Source organism: Hevea brasiliensis, chromosome 13 (assembly GCF_030052815.1).
Source record: "Hevea brasiliensis isolate MT/VB/25A 57/8 chromosome 13, ASM3005281v1, whole genome shotgun sequence".
Taxonomy (NCBI): domain Eukaryota; kingdom Viridiplantae; phylum Streptophyta; class Magnoliopsida; order Malpighiales; family Euphorbiaceae; genus Hevea; species Hevea brasiliensis.
Genome location: NC_079505.1, coordinates 68,581,877 through 68,588,386, shown reverse-complemented (window position 1 = coordinate 68,588,386; position 6,510 = coordinate 68,581,877). Strand labels below are relative to the sequence as shown.

The following is a 6,510-nucleotide window of genomic DNA, read 5'->3' as shown; positions in this document are numbered from 1 at the left end:
GGTGGGAATTAATTCATTATTTTCATTTTTGACCACTGTCATTCCACCCTTTTTTGGGACAACATGTACTGGGCTCACCCAAGTACTGTCTGAGATGGGATATATGATCCCTGCATCAAGCAACTTCAAAATTTCCTTTTTAACAACTTCTTTCATATTTGGGTTCAACCTCCTCTGATGTTCAATAGATGGCTTACAATTTTCTTCCAAAATGATTCTATGCATGCAAAAGTGTGGGCTTATTCCCTTAATGTCATCTATGGTGTATCCCAAAACTTTCCTAAATTTTCTCAACACTCTTAACAACTTATCAGCCTCTAAGGCACTCAAGTTTGCATTTACAATTACTGGATAAGTGTTATTAGTGCCAAGAAATTCATACCTGAGCTGAGAAGGAAGTTGCTTAAGTTCTACCTTAGGTGCATCTTCTTCCTTGAATGATGGTTGCTTAGATTCAGCTTTTTCCTTTTGTGTGAGTTGAAAAACTGGAGCAGAAATGAATGGTGGATTTCCCTCTAAGTGTTGAGCATATGCAGCTACATGAGGGTTGTCATAATCTATGCCTCCTCCATGAACCAAACAATTTTCAAGTGGATCTTCTGGATATTTCTTCCTGAAATGTTCTTCAACCAGCTCATCAATAATATCAACTCTCAAGCAAGTATCAGCTTTAGAATGATGCTTCTTCATAGAGTTATTAATATTGAAAATTAATTGCTCTTTACCAACCCTAAGAGTCAGCTTTTCTCCCTTAACATCAATCAATGCTCCTGCTGTAGCTAGAAAAGGCCTTCCCAAGATAATTGGAATATTAAAATCTTCCTCCATGTCCAAGATGACAAAGTCAACAGGTATGTAGAACTTCCCAACCTTCAGAGGTACATTCTCCAAAATCCCTTCAGGATACTTGATTGATCTGTCAGCTAACTGAAGAGAAATGTGGGTTGGCTTTAGGTCTCCCATGTTGAGCTTCTCATAGATGGAGAGGGGCATAAGGCTAACACTAGCCCCTAAATCACATAAGGCTTTTGTAGAACAAGACTCTCCAATGTGGCATGGAATTGAAAAACTCCCTGGATCCTTGAGCTTTGGAGGAAGTTTCCTCTGAAGGATAGCACTACATTCTTCTGTCAAGGCTACAGTTTCATCATCTTCAAGTTTCCTCTTGTTTGAGAGAATTTCTTTCAAGAATTTTGCATAAGAGGGCATTTGTGAAAGAGCATCAATAAAAGGCACATTTATGTAAAGTTTCTTCAAAACCTCTAAGAACTTCCCAAATTGCCTATCAAGCTTGGCTTTGTGAAATCTTTGTGGAAAGGGAAGTTGTGGCTTGTAGGGCTCAGGAGGTATATACTTCTCTTCTTTTTCTTCAAATTTCTCCTTACATTTTTCTGCACTCTCTTGTTTTTCACTCTCATCAGTATTTTTCTCATTTTCTCTCTTCTCATCATTTTCACTCTTCTCATCATTTATAACTTTTCCACTTCTTAAAGTAATAGCTTGACACTGCTCTCTTGGATTTTCTGGTTGACTTGGAAGCTTTCCAAAAGACTTAGCACTTGAGGAGGATGCTTGTTGTGCAATTTGGTTTTCCAGCATTCTGTTGTGTGTTTGCATCTGTTCCAGCCTTGCTTTCACCTCTCTCATTGTTACACTCATTTCATATAGACATTTTAGGGTAGTTTTGCATTCATTTTGCCCTTATATTTTAGTATATTTTATGTTTTTAGCTTTATTTTAGTTTATTTGTTAATTTTAGATACTTTATATTTGATTTTTGTAATTTTGTTGTTTTTGATAGGATTTTGTGGCAAATCGAGGATCAATGAGTGCATTAGGAAGTGATTTGAAGAAATTTGGGATTCTTTAAGCATGGAGGAAAGTTGAAGAAATCAAGCCTTGAAAGAGCAAACTAGAAATTTGCTTGAGACCTTGCTTAAGGTCATGCTCGTGGTAAAGCGGCAATGCTTAAGGTGCAACACAAGTCAAGCTTGAGCAGAAAAGTCTATTTTACTCTAAATCTGCCGAGATTTGCTGAAGGTCTGCTTAACCTTAAGCAGACAGTGCGACCAGAGGCTAAATTTGCTAAGAAGCTGCTTAGGGTTAAGCCGAACCCTAAGCATCGCCTAACGTGAATAGTCACTTGACTTGGATAATTTTACACCTCATTTCCTATCCACTCCTTGGCTCTTATTTACTTTTAGGGCAACTTTTTGGGACCATATAAATTCATCATTTCCTTATTTTTGCCACAAGGAGGAAGAGGGAGAAAAACAAAAAGGAAAGAAAATTATATAGAAAGAGGTAGAGAAGACGCCATTCTCTGGAGGAGGAGCTGCTGCACGAGTTTTTGAGCTCAGAAACCAGAGACCTTGGTTCTTCCACCTGGGTTTTCCCATTTCAGACCTTTTATCATGTTTTTCTTTATTCTTCCATCTATATTTCTTGTAAATACCATCATGAGTGAGTAATTTCTTTAGATTTCAGAGTTGGGAAATATGTTTTAGATTAATTTGTGGATTTGGATTGGGTATTTCCTTATTTTATATGAATATGAGTTTTGATTCCTTCCTTGTGTGCTTGATTTACTTGCCTAATGTTGGTACCCATTGGGTATTGTGTTAATCTTTGATTGAAGGACCGAAAGGTGAAGGTCATTGATAGTTAATCAAGTATTGTAACTTAAAATCACATAGATTTAGAAATAAACTAGGACTTTAAGAGGAATTAATTATTGGTTACAAAACTTAATGGGTTTTAAAGTAATCAAATACATACGAAAGTAGGTTTGGTTATTTTAGAATACACTTTGATTTGCTTGAAAAAGATATCAAAGGAATTTAGAATCAATTTCCTTCAAACTCTATTTTTCCCTAAAAATTGGAATGCCCAAGACAAATCCCAATTAATTTATGCATAAACCCCCAACTCTGGAATCACTTTTACCATAATTAGACTTTCGTTTAAATTACCCATTGTTAATTTTAGTTTAATTGCGAGCTAGAATTAGAATTTATTTGTTTGCTCTTTACCCATTTCAATTAGATTAATCAATTTACCTTGTTCATTTACATTTACCATTTATTCATTAATCATTAGCCCAAATAATCGCTTCATTCATAGTTTAGTAATCAAACAGCAAATCCTCGTGGGAACGATACTTGATTCATCACTTTATTACTTGAGACGACCCGTATACTTGCGGATAAGTCACATCAAGTTTTTGACCTCTCTCATCTCCTCATCATGCTTATTTTGGTTGGCAAGAATCTGTTGCAATAAAGCTTCAGTGGTGGAATTTCGTTCTTGCTGTTTTGGTGGAGGGTTCATATTTTTCTGCTGAAAATTAGGCAATGGTTGCCTATTTTCGATATGGAACTTGACTTTCTTTGTTGTGGTTGAAAATTCGATTTGGAACTTGACTTTGCTGATTTCCCCATGAAAAGTTGGGATGATTCCTCCAATTTGGATTGTAAGTTTGAGAATAAGGATTCCCATTTGCTTATTTCCATAATTACCAACATATCTCGCTTGTTCTCCATAATCTATTCCATTTGGTTGTTTCCTCCGCATAAGCCACTTGTTGTGAACATCCAGAAGATGATGTTGAACTAACCAACATACTCAAGTCTTCCATCTTCTTAGCAAGGACATTTGTAAGTGCATCAAACTTTGCATTAATCATGTTGAATGGGTCAAGATCATACATTCCAGCAGCTTGTCTCTTCTGAGTTGGAGCTGGTCCTCTTGGACTACTCCAAAGATGAGTATTCTTTGCAATTTTCTCTAATAGCTCATAAGCTTCATCTTCATGCTTTATAATAAATTCTCCTCCTGTTTGAGCATCAATAATCCCTCTAATTGCAGGAGTGACATTTGTGTAAAAATTCTGATTTATCATCCATTTTGGAATGGCATGATGTAGGCATAATCTCTCTAATTCCTTCCATCTCATCCATGACTCATAAAGAGTTTCATCTTCTCTTAGTCTGAAAGCTGTCATTTGATTCCTCAACTCTTGAGTTTTTCCAGGTGGAAAATATTGTGCAAGAAATGCATCAGTGAGTTGCTCCCAATTTGTAATGGAGTTGTGAGGTAAAGAATCAAGCCAATCCAATGCTCCATCTTTCAAAGAGAACGGGAATAGCTTCAATCTTGCTACATCATCAGACACTCCAGGTTGTTTTTGCATGTCACAAATCATAGCAAATTTCTTCAGGTGTGTGTGTGGATTTTCAGAAGGATGCCCTCCAAATTGAGAATTCTGAATCATTTGAAGGACTCCAAAATCCATCTTGCAGCTATTTGCATCGATTCTTGGTCTTGCTATGCTCTCTCTCAAGTCATCAAAACGTGGAAAAGCATGATCCATCATACTTCCCCTAGGCACGTTTGCATTAACAACTTCTTCCCCTTGGGCTTCATTTTCATTGTTTTGACCATTTCCAGCATTACCAACACCAATTCTAATTCTTTCATCAGCCATGTTTGCTTCAATTTCGGTTTCTCTCAAAGCTTCCTTTCTTTTTCTGGTTTCTTTCTTGTTGGCCCTACAAAATTTCTCAATTTCAGGATTGAACAATAAGGATGTGTCACTTGTGCTTTTAGCTCTTCTCATAAAAGGTTAAAAGTACCTGAAAAAGAACAAACAAACACAAAATGAAAATATAACAAAAATAAAACTATAAACAACTAAAATAATCAAGATTTCAATCTTAAACAAACAACTCCCCGGCAACGGCGCCAAAAACTTGATGCGTCCCAACCGCAAGTGCACGGGTCGTACAAGTAGTATAGAAAAGATATCAATCCCACGAGGAGTTGTGTTAATGATTGAATTCTTGATATAAAAAGTTGAGTAAATTGAAATATTTATGAGATTAAAGTAATGAATTAATGGGTATTGAGAATGTGAAATCTATATGTGCAAAATTTATATTCTATGCATTAATGTATTAATTAAACTAAAATTGCATCAAATTGAAATAAGCAAGTTCAAATATGGCAAGATTTAAAATGGCAAGTAATTAAATTCGATTAGAAATTAACAATGGTAAAAAGGCGATTCCGGAGTTCGGGATTTCATATTCGAGTTATTTTGGGATTTTAAATTGGTTATCCAATCTTATGAAATTTATGGGTTTTAAGGAGATTAATTCTTAAATCCTTTGAATTCCCTTTCGAGTGAGACAAAGAGTGCCTTAATCAAACTAATCCTACTTTCGTGGAGTTAGAATTAATTAAGACCCATTAAGTTCTTTAATTAATCTGTTAATCCTCTTAATCCTTAGCCTATTTCTAGGTCTAACTTAATTAAGTCCAATTTCTTGATTATCTATCACAAGGCCTTCTCCTTTCGGTGCTTCAACCATGGATTAAGAACATCACTTAATGGGATCCTACACTAAGCATGTCATTTAGCATACAAGAAATGAATAAAACTCATTAAGACCACAAAATATGGATTACCCAATCAAAATCCACAAAATATCTCAAATATTACAACCCTTACTCCAGAATCAAAAGTAAACTACTCACTATCCATAATGCTTACAAGATATGATGAGTTTAAATGGAAATAAAGCTTTAATCTAAGCTAAGAAGTAAGAAATTAAACACTAGGAATGTAGAAAAGTGTAAGGAAAGAAAGAAATCTGCAAATCTTGGTTAAAAATGGTGTGGAAGGTGAAAATGACTCCTCAAATTCTGCCTCTCTTCTCCTCTTCTTCTTTTCTCCTTGTCCCCCTCTAAAATGGGAAAATGGGACTATTTATAGCATTTTTCTGACATGGAGCCCTAAAATAGTATGTTCTAGGAGGAATTAATTGAGGGAATCTTCTACCAGCTCATTAATGAACTCTTTATGGGACTGCATAAGTGGACTGCATAAGTTATGCAGTCCCTTATGCAGTTTTCAGCTGGTTCTGAGTCACTTATGCGAAACTGCATGACTTGGTGCATAGGTTATGCACAATTCCGTGAAAGTGCATAAGGGAGGTGAGAATGTGCATAAGCTATGCTGTCTCCTTATGCACATTTCGGCTGGTTCTGGAACAGTGATCTTTCTCCTTATGCAGATCTGCATAGCTTATGCGGCAAGTTATGCACAGTTTGGTCAATGCATAATTCAGCTTGAAAACCTATTTTTGACATCTTTGGCTGTAGAAGACACTCCTCAATGGCAAAATTCTCTTCAGTCCTTCAAAAACACCATTTTTCCTACAAAACAAAGTAAAAATTACAAATTAATGCAAAATTGACAACTATGAAAAACTCACTAATTAACTAATGAAATTAGCTAAAAATGGCTAATAATCAAATAAAAATGGTTATAAAATTAGACCTAAATGACTATGCAAAATGTATGCATTAGATGTAGACTATTTAAACCGAACCACTATAAAAATTTAGTGTTCTATTTTCTTAACCCTTACTCTTTAAACTTCTGCATTTTATTTTATGGTTAAGTTAAATTTGTTATGCTGTGTTCTGAATCAGTTTACTGTTCTA

General features: G+C 35.4%; 1 non-coding gene across 1 annotated transcript; it reads left to right on the top strand.

The window, feature by feature from the left end:
- Positions 1 to 3,911: 3,911 nt before the first annotated feature.
- LOC131172387 (small nucleolar RNA R71) lies at positions 3,912 to 4,019 on the top strand. The gene has a single exon (XR_009142866.1). It is a non-coding gene; the product is annotated as a small nucleolar RNA R71 (small nucleolar RNA).
- Positions 4,020 to 6,510: the final 2,491 nt, after the last annotated feature.